The 13,147-nt window shown below is 32.3% G+C and overlaps 1 long non-coding RNA gene across 1 annotated transcript; it reads right to left on the bottom strand.

Annotated features, from left to right (window-relative positions):
- Window positions 1–1,759: 1,759 nt before the first annotated feature.
- Window positions 1,760–8,833, bottom strand: LOC143058554 (uncharacterized). The gene is made up of 2 exons (XR_012973113.1): window positions 8,737–8,833; window positions 1,760–3,677 (listed from the first exon to the last, which is right to left on the bottom strand). It is a non-coding gene; the product is annotated as an uncharacterized LOC143058554 (long non-coding RNA).
- Window positions 8,834–13,147: the final 4,314 nt, after the last annotated feature.

Below are 13,147 nucleotides of genomic sequence, written 5' to 3'. Positions count from 1 at the left end.
ACCGTTTCTAACACTTTTGTGTTGTACAGCACTATACCATGTTATATAGAGTGTTGAGCGCGTAAAAACATGTTTAACCCCGCAAAATTTTATTTGCATGTTTAAAGTTCCTTGCTTTCATTTGTTGTCGTTGGTTCATCTCTTTCATATTTGTTTTCCGTATTGTTTAGGTTAAGGCCGTTAGTTTTTCTCGTTTGTATTGTTTCACTTTTTTATGTCTTTATAGTCGACTATACGGTATGAGTTGTTGAAGGTCGTACGATGGCCTATAAATACACAAACCTATTTCATTTCCACACTTGTGGATAGTTGTCTCATTGATAATCATACCACATATCCATATTTTTATTATATTTTTTTTAGCCAGATGCAAAAGGAGTGTACAAAAAATTCCTGTCTCTAAAAAATTAATAATGTTAAAACATGTTAAAGAAAATTGAGGACCTAAAAGGTTTTGCCAAACTCAAACCCTAACGATACTATCGAAACTAAAAAAAAGTATGTTTTCTATCGTGATCTCTCCTTGAGATTGATACTAAACAAATTTATGATAAAACTAGGATCTATTAACGTAACGACTTTAATTTTCAAGGAGTACGGTCGATACATAATTGTTATGAAAAAGAACTGCTGTAATCGACACTACACAGTATTTCCTGTCAGCACACAGACCTTATTTTGTTTTTGGAAGACATTTTGTTGTGGACTTATGTTCCAATTCGTTTAATAAGTTCATCAACTTTTGTATGAATGTTTGTATGTTTAAATATTTGGATTTCTCTTGTACAGTGTAAAAAAAAGCACAAAAATACTGAACTCCGAGGAAAATTCAAAACTAAAGTCCGTAATCAAATGGCAAAATCAAATGATAAAACACATCAAACGAATGGACATCAACTGTCATATTCCTGACTTGGTTCATGCATTTTCAAATGTAGAAAATGGTGGATTGAACCTGGTTTTATAACGCTAAATTTCTCACCTTTATGACAGTCGCATCAAATTCCGTTATTTTTACAACGATGCGTGAACAAAACAGACATAATCGGTAAAATAGTCAAAATATGGTAACAGCAGTCATCACTGTGTTACAATCTGAAGACAAACAAACATATACAAAAAGCACAAAAAGCATCTATCAAATTAAAAAAAACACATTCCTTGTTTCGCGTGTTGGGCGTTAGAAAATGCAAACGTCACAAAGAAATTTGAACAGTCATTGCTATTACTATCTTATCATTTTTTGAAATCAAGACATATATCTCCATTACGCTAAGATCTGATTCCTTGTCCGTATTTGACTATGATTCGGGTCTTTTTTTTGTTAAATCGGGTCCTCAAAGTTATATCTTTTTTAATATTCAAAGATTTTGTCCTGGAGCATTCGTGAAGAGAAATTGTTTGTCAAAATGCATTTCTGGTGCAGAAAAATTAGTACTGGTAATGCTCTTACAGCAGATACAAATGAGATGAATGTCTTTATAATAATAATGAAAAATTCTACACTTCATAACATTTCTGTATCAAAACATGCGAATTCATGTATGAACTCTGGTGGATAGTTTTCTCATTGACATTCGTACCACATATCCTTATTTTTATACTATTTCACAAAGTGTAATTCCGAACCAAAAGGTGGTACATTACCATTCTGCCTTAACGGACCAGATAATGCAACCTGTCACGCAAGAAATTCACCCAATGAGACGCCAAATGCCTTGAACACAGATACGATTGAGCTCAGTAGTGAAAAGCAAAATTAGAAGCTTGAATATTCTAATCTAAGACAAAGAAATCCTAATAAAAATACGAGTTACAAAACATCATCAAAGTTTCAACCAGAACTTTCCATATGATAATTTAGTTAAAAATATAACAAATCACTGTTTTGAGGAGGACACAGCTCATTTTGGTTGTTTTCTTATCAGTATACATGTGAAGTCGTACGAAATATTCTCATGTAATACGATGTAAAAGCGTTACACGACTTTGTACATTGAAACTTTTCCTCCTTTATTACATATGAGTAGTGTTCTTTTATCCATATCAAAGTCCACAGCTTGGGGATAGAAAAGTCCATCTGATTCTGTCAGTAGTGTCTTACTGTCTTTTCCATCTTGTTGTATAATTGTTAGATTATTTGAAACAAGACCTACAACATAAACGTTACGGTCATTGTCTACTGTAACACCATAAGGGTGGGAAACGGATTCCCTTTTAACCTGCCATAACTCTTCTCCATTCAAGCGACAACAATGTACTATGTTCTTTTTGTAATCTGTGTAGAATATCTTGTCTCTGCTAGTTGTAATGTTTATTACACTATCAGATGATAATTTCAATGTTTCCAATTGTTTTCCAGATAAATCCATGACTTGTATTGTAGAGTTTCCACTTTTTACATAAAGTCTGCCATCCTCGTGTGATACTCCATAGCCTTTACTTGGTAATCGAATTTCTTTTTCAGCGCGAAAAGAATGAGTATTTCTTATTTCCAAGAATTTCGCGGTGTCCCCGTACGTTACAGCAATACGATTAGGATCTATAACTGCAATGAAAAATGGCAACGCCGAGACTTGAATATCGCGCATATGTTCACCGGTATATTTATACTCTACGAGCTGATTTTGTTTCGAGTAATTCGTCATCAACAAATTACCATTCGGTAATATGACACAACCTCTAACATCTATTACATAATCGGTTTCCCTCTTCATTTGAAATGTTTTAATTAACTGAAGTTTCATGTCGGAAAGGATTCCTGATGTTGGAACTTTGGTCTCAATTTTAGTTTGATCAATTTTGTAGTCTCTGAATTCTAACTCGGTACAACTTTCCAAAACCTTTATTTGCCCAAAGTCCTCAACTTTTTTTGAGAAATTTTCAATTAAACTATGAATATCAACTTTTAATTCATAATCCTTAGTAGCACCTATTTCAGTCTTCAGAGATTTGATCTCGCTAACGATCCGTTTATTGACCTGGTGTGTTCCGAGAAACACTTGTATATCAGAAGACAATTGTTTCAAGTGAAGGGTCTGTTCCTTTAGTTTGGTTAGCATTTCTGTCTTTGATTCTAGCTTTTGAAGGAATTCCTTGTTTTTTGATTTACAATTGTCAGATATAGATCCTAGTTTGAGCAATAGTTTTTCCTGGAGCTTGTCTAGGTAGCTGTTTATTTTTGTTCTCGTTTCAAAAATAATGTTTTTAACCATTAATTCTTGTTTTTCAATTTCTTTAGTAGCGGATTCACGATTTTTGGTGAAGTCTTGCACGTTTAGAATTGTTCTCTGGATTTCTTTTTCAAGGTCAGACAAAGCAGTTGATTGTCTTGCGTTTTTTGAGGCAACACTAATTGGTACAATACCAGGACATAACTTGTTTATTGACCTGACACAAGCCTTACACAGGGCTTTATCGTGACTTTGACAGAACAACTCTAGGTTTTCTCCATGAAGTTCACAAACCAAAGAAATGGTAACATTTTCAATCTTACGATAATCTTCTATTGAAATGACCTTATGGTTTCGTAATAATTTGATTTTTCTGTGAACGTTTTCGCAATCTTCACATAACCCTTCTTCACAATTAGTACACCAACTTCCTGCTTCAATCGTGAAATCATCAAACTTACACGGTCCACAAGGTACAGGTTTGTCTGAAGCCATCTGGACTTCCTAAAATGGAAAGACATATATATGTTAAAAAAAACAAAATCGTTCTCAAAATGTGTTCTGTAGTTCGCATTTTATAACAAGTAAACTAATACTGTGGGTTCATTATTATTCGTTGGATACCAATCTTTGTGAGTTTCGTGGGAACATGTGAACCACGAATTCAAATGTTCAACGAATAACAAATTGTCTATTTGTTGTGTATGCAGAGATGGGCAAAAAACACGAAATCAAATACCCATAAAAACGCCATAAAAACACCAAGTTATTCTCAATCCACAAAATTGATACCAACGAAAATATGAATCCATAGTAATCAAATATAAATCTTTCAATGTGTCCAGTACTTCAGCTAGAAATTATTTAAATAGATTCTGTTGATTTTTCGGGGTGTCCATGTATATCACAGCAATACGATAAGAATCAATCACTGTAATAAAATATGCCAAAGACGATACTTGAATATCAGTATACAGTCAAACTTACTTTAGAGACCACCTGTATTAAGCAAAAACCTGTGTGACCACCAATTTTAGATACCTCTGTAGTACATTTCATATGAATTGAACTTGTATTTATAGACCACCTGTCTTAAGAGACCACTTGTGTGCTCTCCCTTAAGTGGTCTCTTAAAACAAGTTTGACTGTATTTGTATCGGCAATATGACGCAACCTTTAACATCTTAACTAATAACTCTTCTTAGAAGTAAAATATAAAACTTCCAATCGCAATGCCAGCAATGGTGTTAATGCAGCAAAAAAATGTTTCAAAAAAACTATATGTAGACAGAGAGCAAAACAAGTCCGATCCACTTCAAAACTGAACAAGACTTCTAAAATGTGTGAAGTTCGTTTTAGTCCTGATGTGGTCAGGGAAACTTGTCCATAAAGAAGCAGCAACAGGGCGAAAAGATTTCATACTTAATGAAGTAGTTATTAGCAGTGTTATTTTATAAATGTTAATGTATCTAGAAGAATATTTATTGTTTGATGTGAGGCATTTTGTTAACATAAAAGAGTCAAATTAATCAACATTTCTTACTTAAAGGGTTTTGAACCCTTACGTTCTCAAGAAGGGTTTCAGAGGATGAATCTTAATATTTTTCTTTCGCAATAAACTAATCATAAATACCAGGATAGACATTTGTATTTGCGTCAGACGCGCGTTTCATCTATAAAAGAGGGACGAAAGATACCAAAGGGACAGTCAAACTCATAAATCTAAAACAAACTGACAACGCCATGGCTAAAAATGAAAAAGACAAACAGAAAAACAATAGTATACATGACACAACATAGAAAACTAAAGAATAAACAACACGAACCCCACCAAAAACTAGGGGTGATCTCAGGTGCTCCGGAAGGGTAAGAGACTCATCAGTGACGCTCAAATAAAAAAAAGGCAATTAAAAAAAGGCAAATAAAGTTCGAAAATGAAGAGCATGCTTTGTGAGGGAAATGATACATGTAATAATAATGTAAATCCTTTTCCGTGAACATTCCTTTTAATCAGAAACAGCTATTATAAGCAAACATGTTACAAGAAATTATACACAAATTAGAATGAATAACATGCATACTATTGATGTAAAAATTAAGTTGTAAGTGAACATTTATATGATAAAATCAAAATGGGCAATTGTACTTAAACAAAATGACATGTAAATGACAGTTAAAACATGTTAAAAAGACAGTACACAGAGGCGGATTTAGAGGGGGGGCCCAGGGGGCCCGGGCCCCCCCTTTTTGGGAAAAAATTTGGTTGCTTATATAGGGAATCATTGAAGCGTGACTGGAGCGGGCCCCCTCTTAGGTCAGTCAGAGGGCCCCCACTTATGAAAATTTCTGAATCCGCCACTGGTACATACAAACGTATATGAATTTATGTAGACCACATTTTATTTGAAGTTTGGAATTATAAAAATATATCTTTGTCTTTGTCTTTGTCACAAAACATTTTAATTGTCTTTCCGTGTGTCTTGTATTGTCTGGTCATAATACAAACGTGTCAGTACAGTGAAACCTGGCTAAACCGAATCCTGCATAAACCGAAAATCTGTATAAACTTGATAAACCAATCATGTTCTTAAGCACTGTCATATCAAATTGTATGCGTTGTGAACCTGATAAAACCGACCATCAGCCAAAACCAATCAAAACTTGAGTCCCAGAGATGTTCGGTTTAAACAGGTTTCACTGTATTATCTAAATAATGTATGCTTTATTGAGTGTCCCATTGGTTTGAAGGATAGTTTATACTTCTAAAATAGCTTTCCTAACTAAGTTTATTTTGGTACTTTCTGCATGAACGATAAAAAATTATTAGCAAAATCTAGTCCAATTTTTAATACTTAAAACTGAAAATGATTTAAAAATGTATTCATCTAGGTCCAGCCAGGCCTTACATGTTTGTTGCTGGATGTACAGGTTTGTTTATATTCATAGTTAAATAAGTGGTGTGAACACGTTCATATTTGAAAAAAATGATATAATGAACCACAACGTTAAAAAAAACATTATTCATTCAGAAACCACATGATACACATTCCTACTACAAGTTCTGTGGCGGATCCAAAAGGGGCTCCGGGGGCTGGTAACCCTTATTTTTTTACAATCAATACTTTTGAATGGGGACAAATGGATGGAGACCCCTTTTTATCCTGGGTTAGAACCACCACTCTCCCTTTTTTTAAATGACTGGATCCGTTCCTGGAAGTCATGCTAAAATGGAAAGGTACTTGTGAGTGAAATACTGATAAATCTTGTAATAATCAGATGAAATAAGATATAAATATAATATCTAGAGATATGTGTGTATACTGACCTGAAATAATTGAGGAATTCCTTCAAAAAAATACGTACACTATGAAACAGAAAATAATTGACACAAATCAAGACAGCAGAAGTATATGATACGTGTCTCCAGTTTGGATATAAATCCAGAATTAACTATAGACTTCAATAGAAATAAACCACCAAAAGATATATAACCAATGAAATATGCTTAATCAAGCGTAAAACAATGACCATCATAATAGAAAACGGAAGTGAGTAATACATTTTAATCAAGACAAAAATAGTCAATCGTCCAAGTCTGTCAATATAAAATACATCTAATAGGTCAGATAATGCTTGGTCATGTTTTATGAATACTTAAAGCCCTGTGTGTAGGAGTGTTGATGTACTTGAAACTTGACCAGTATTGTCTGGCCAATTTAGAACATATACACACCTTCGAGTGACCTTACAATATTAATCTCTCCCATTGTTATAATAAAATCTAATTATAAGCTCACTTTGTGTCTTTACATTGTTATTAAAAGAGGTATAAATCAAATTTAATAGTCCTTTAAACAGATGGAATGAAATAGTCATGAGATATTTTTGTGGGGGATTTCTTCTGCAGTAGGTTCAATTTATTACTTAACATTTAATATTTCAATATTTAATGGCTGAGTATGTTCTTAAAATGATACAATTCATAATCAATCTATCTGAAAATTAACACAAATATGAATTAGAATAAAAAGTTAAATAACAAAAATATCGAACTCCGAGGAAAATTCAAAACGGAAAATCCCCAATCAAATGGCAAATTAAGTCAAAAGCTCAAACACATAAAACTAATTAATAAGAACTGTCATATTCCTGACTTTGTACAAGCATTTTCTTATGCAGAAAATGGTGGACTTCACCTGATTTTATCGCAAGCCAAACCTCTCACTTGTATGACAGTCGCATAAAATTCCATTGTATTGACAATGTGTGAACAAAACAAACAGTCAATAGGTAAAAATGTCAAAAATAGTGGTACAGCAGTTAACTTTATTTTATAATCCTAATCACTATAAGAACAAACAAATATATTAACAATGAAAAACAAAAACGTATATATACAAAGCACAACAGCAAAATTGAAAGACAAAGCACAACGATTTACCATAGCACAATAACACAGATTATGACGGGATGTATAAGTACCGAGCAACGCCAAATGGACATTATCATAAAAGACTATTTATATAAATAAATGTTTTTTGATTGAGTTAAGCCTTCCAATTGATATTTTATCGTGTGTGTTTCTATGTTGTGATGTTATACTCATGATACTATTGTCTAAGAAAAAGGGAGAAGGTTTAGCACCATTTTTTAATACCACGTTTAATCCCGCTGCAAATGTGTGCACCTGTCCTAAGTCAGGAATCTGATGTACAGTAGTTGTCGTTTGTTTATGTTATATATCATGTTTATACGTGTTTCTCGTTTTTTATATAGATTAGACCGTTGGTTTTTTCCCGTTTGAATGGTTTTACACTAGTAATTTTGGGGCCCTTTATAGCTTGTTGTTCGTGTGAGCCAAGGCTCTGTGTTGAAGGCCGTACCTTGACCTATAATGGTTTACTTTTATAAATTGTTATTTGAATGGAGAGTTGTCTCATTGGCACTCATACCACATCTTCATATCTATATAACTATTAAAAGTATTAATTTACACAGGCAAATAAAAGAATACTTCAACATGTCCAATGCGTAAAGGCGCATTAAGATGTAAAACAATACCAGTACCAAGAACCTATTATACTTCACGGCCATTGTGTATTATTTTTGAAGTTGATACAGATACATTTATCAACAAGGTCTTGGTATCTTCCGATGAACCAAAGATGTAATACCCATGGATGAACTTATACAGAAAAAAAAAGAGGAAACTTTCTTTGAAATAACCAGGAGTATAACCTTGGTTCGTCAACTTTCTGCTCAGACACGTAATTGTGACGTTTTTTGAATACCGAATGTGTTGGGAAATATAAATTTCAGTAAACATGGTAAACCAGTCTCGAGAAACCAGTCGATCGAATCGTAATTTCATCAAAATGCGACAATGAGGAAAACGAAATCTGAACACAAGGAAGTTATATAAATACATCACAAAATTTTCCACAATTTTTTTTCTTTTCTAAAAATAAAAATCAGTGTTTCAAGCAATATTATGTATGTGATCATTCGTATGAAAATTATCAGAAAAAACAGACACAATGAGATATTGTACAAGAAAGTTTACCTGCTAAATGTTTTCAGCTATATTTTCTACGACACATCTTTATGTTTTGTTACCGTTTAAAGACACAAGTTCAGTGACCTCGATAAGCATGAAAAGAATATAAATACATAACTTATCTTAGCGCGCGATATTTCAAACCGGATGAATACAAACTATGATAATAGTACCGATTCCCCATTGGAATATTTTCCTGTTTAATGCTGTATACTTACTCCTATGGTAGACTGCATTTACTAGCCCTGATATAACATGTATAAAAACGGAATTATTGCCTTAGATAAATTAAAAAGTAAACAAGATCATGATAAAATTACATATCGATTCCCTTTTGGAATATTTTCCTGTTAAATAATACATTTTGTGATACTCTTGCATTAGCAGAAAAATCTCCCTTTGAGAAGGTTCATTCTAAATTTTGTAAAGCAGTATTAGGACTGAAAAAGACAGCCACTAACATAAATGCTAGATTAGAATTAGGTAGATTTACTTTGGACTCCTTTATAAAAACTCAAACACTCATGTATTTTTATAGAATAAATTGTAATGATATCAATCCCCTGGTTAAAGAATCTCTACAAACAAACATAAATTTACATTCAGAAGGAATCTATTCTTGGTACTCATTTCCAGATAAAATTTTTAAAGAAATGAAAATAAAACCAGAAAATTACTCTAATAATAATGTACCTTTTAAACAATCAAAAAACGTGTTAAAATGTAATATAAAAAAGTTTGTTTCAGAGGAATATGAAAAAAATACTTTAAAGAAACTTTCAAAAATGGATTCCTCATCCAAACTTTGTCTTTATGGGAAATTAAAAAATAATTGTCAGTCCTAGATGATAATTTCATTTCTTTTTGTATTGTGACATTAACATATCTTTGCGTTCTAATCTTTTTGCTTATCTAAAAGACTATGTACCATTATTTCAACATCTTGATGCATTCAATAAACTTAAACTCATTCTAAACCCCATCCCTGAACTTGTTTGTCATATTGGAGTCTTCATTAAACAGTCTTTAGAACTGAGGGAGTCAGACCCGTGTCAGGCAAGGTTATGATGGTGTTTTTTACATACATTTATAATTGAACTCTAATGTTCTATTATTCTATATATTGTATTGTATTATATTGTATTTCATTGTATTGCATTGTATTACATTGTATTGCATTGTACTGTATTGTATAAAATTATTGTTTGATTGTATTGCTTGACCCTTATGGGTGTAATTTTGCAATAAAGATTATATTATTGCTGTAGAGTCAGACTTATCTCTTTGGTGATAATTTTTGTATTATTGTCCTTTATTTTTGTCAATATGCCTTTTCTGTATGCCTTTTTGTGTTTCTTTCTTACATACATGTATGACGTGGCTCTGTACTTATACATATTTTGCCATTATGGTTAATGTTTGTTAATCTATTTTTTGTTTGTTTTTAGAGTGATTAAGATGATAACACAATGTTGACTGCTGTACCCCTATTATTGACATTTTTCCCTATTATGTCTGTTGGTTTGGTTTACATTAAAGTGCGAGATTTGGCATGCCACAAAACCAGGTTCAACCCACCATTTTTTTCTTTAAAGATGTCCTGTACCAAGTCAGGAATATGGCCATTGTTATATTATAGTTCGTTTCTGTGTGTGTTACAATTTAACGTTGCGTCGTTTGTTTTCTCTTATTTTTGAGTGTGATTTCACATTACTATAAGACGTGTCACGGTACTTTTCTATCCCAAATTCATGTATTTGGTTTTGATGTTATATTTGTTATTCTCATCGGATTTTGTCTGATGCTTAGTCCGTTTCTGTGTGTGTTACATTTTAATGTTGTGTCGTTCTTCTCCTCTTATATTTAATGCGTTTCCCTCAGTTTTAGTTTGTTACCCCGATTTTGTTTGATTTACGAGTTTTGAACAGCGGTATACTACTGTTGCCTTTATTTACACATCGTTGTCAAATATATGGAATTTTATGCGACTGTCATACATGTGAGAGGTTTAGCAAGCTTTAAAACCAGTTTTAATCCATCATTTTTCTACATAAATAAAATGCCTGTACCAAGTCAGGAATATGACAGTAGTTATCCATTCGTTTTATATGTTTTAGCTTTTGGTTTTGCCGTTTCATTTGGGACTTTCCTTCTTGGTTTTTTATCGGAGTTCAGTTTTTTATGTGGTTTTACTTTTTGGTAGACTGCATTTCCTACCCCCTGATTCGGCGGAGGACATTTGAGCGCATTGATGGGACATTTGAGAGAGAAAAAAAAAATAGGACGTTTGAGCGCCAAAATAGAACCCATTTGAGCGCCAGAATTTTTACCCATTTTAGCGAAAATGAAAATTGTCAAAGCCCATTCTAGCGAAATAATTTTAACCCTTTTTAGTAAATAAATAATATATAATAAATTAAAAAAAAAAAAACTCAAGACAGCACAATATAAGACATGTCCATTAAAATTCAGCACTAATGTTAAAAGTCTGTTCTAGCCTGGAATTGTAACCAAGAGAACGTACGTAATGGGTCTAGATATACCCCCTGTACAATACTGTTCATAGAATTGCATTAGGAACTGCTCTCTCTTTCTCTTTATCTTTTCTCGATCGTGGTGCACATTCCTCTATACTTCGTATCTTTATATATGTTGTTGTTTGTAAACACAGGTGATCGGATTAATACGGCACTTAAATTGGCTCTGATTAAATGTTGACGCTCAAATGTCCCCTAATAGTTTTATTTTTTTCGCTCAAATGCCCTGCGCCCCCCTGATTAGAAAGATATTGTTAAACCTTATATAGATTGAAATTATTTATTCTTTTTTATAAGTGAACCTGATACTTGTGACAAAAACAAATAATAACAACTAAAATTAAACAAATGAATACATTGTTGTCATGTTTATATATGTTATTTAAGAATTGAATGCTTCTTTTTGTAACTTCATTGGGGTGTAAAAGCGTTGACCGAAGTAATTTTGTATTCTAAAAATATGCGCACGATCAACGCTGTTACAACCCTATGAAGTTACAAAAAGAAGCATTCAATACTTATAATTACATTGTTTAGCTATGATCATGAAAACACGAATTTTATAATTGTTTTACTTAATTCACCTGTGCACTTTATTGTGGGGCCACGTGTTATCATCAATGAAAAGTTTTATTGAGTAATACAATTGCTTAAGGAATAACATGCGATGTGCAGTTAGCCAATCAGAATGAAGTATCATAATGAAACATACATCTAATGTAATTATTTCAAGTTATCATTTTATAACTTGACTCATATGTAAAAATTGTAATTTTTCCGAAAAGTGCTAGTCCTCTTTTGACTAAAATTCTGAATTTCCTTGAAAACTTGCACAATTATTAATGATAAAGATTGGGTCGGAGCCTGAAATTCGATGGTTTTCGTTTGATGATGTGTTACATATTTGTTTTTCGTTCATTTTTTGTACATAAATTATGCCGTTAGTTTTCTGTTTAAGTTGTTTTACATTTGTCATTTCGGGGCCTTTTATAGCTGACTATGCGGTCATGACTTTGCTCATTGATGAAAATCGTACGGTGACCTAGCTATAGTTGTCAAAGTTTGTGTCATTTTGTCTCTTGTTGAGTGTTGTCTCATTGGCAGTTATATCACATCTTCTTATTTATAAAATATATTACTGGTAAAAAATATATTAAAGGTTATTTTTTCTTTCATCTTGAATAATCAAATATCAAGCATTTCCTGTCCTCATCTACAAAGACTTTTTTTTTCATTTAGTTTATATTTGAGGAATTTATCAGGGTCACTAGTTTTTCGGTATCAAAAAGATTTGGTAACATAGGATTATCTATAATTGTAATGTGATAAAAAAAAAAAAGTCTGATACGTAGTATTTTGTTTATTTTAACAGTAAAGGTAAAGTGTTTTTTTCAACTTCTAAGGTTTTACAAGTCACTTGCTTTGAAGCAGAATATGCATGCATTTTCATCTAGTCTTAGACATGATAATTTATTGACACTACTTACAAAGCAATCACATTATTTCCACACCCTCCATGCACCCCCTTTTGACTTGAAATAAAAGGGTATGATGTCTCTATAATGCTACTCAAAGCCAATACTTCAAAAGTCCGGTAAGGGCAGATTTTGGCCTCAAATTTTAATTTCATCTGACGAAAGATTTTAGACACTTTTTAAAAACTTTCAAAAGAGTCTTTTTCCAATTCTATTTCCGTTGATTCAATTAGTTTATATATGTGAAATATTTTAAATGATTTATTCATTAAAACACTCCGATGTCAAAAATTAATGTGGCCGCATCCGTGTTCATCCTCAAACTTTACATATGTAATGTATTATCATCAAATAATTACATTAGATGTATGTTTCATCATAATACTTTATTCTGATTGGCTAACT

The sequence above is a fragment of the Mytilus galloprovincialis genome, chromosome 14, assembly GCF_965363235.1.
Source record: "Mytilus galloprovincialis chromosome 14, xbMytGall1.hap1.1, whole genome shotgun sequence".
Lineage (NCBI taxonomy): Eukaryota > Metazoa > Mollusca > Bivalvia > Mytilida > Mytilidae > Mytilus > Mytilus galloprovincialis.
Note: the sequence above shows the minus strand (reverse complement) of the source record. Positions and strands in the feature narration are given on the sequence as shown.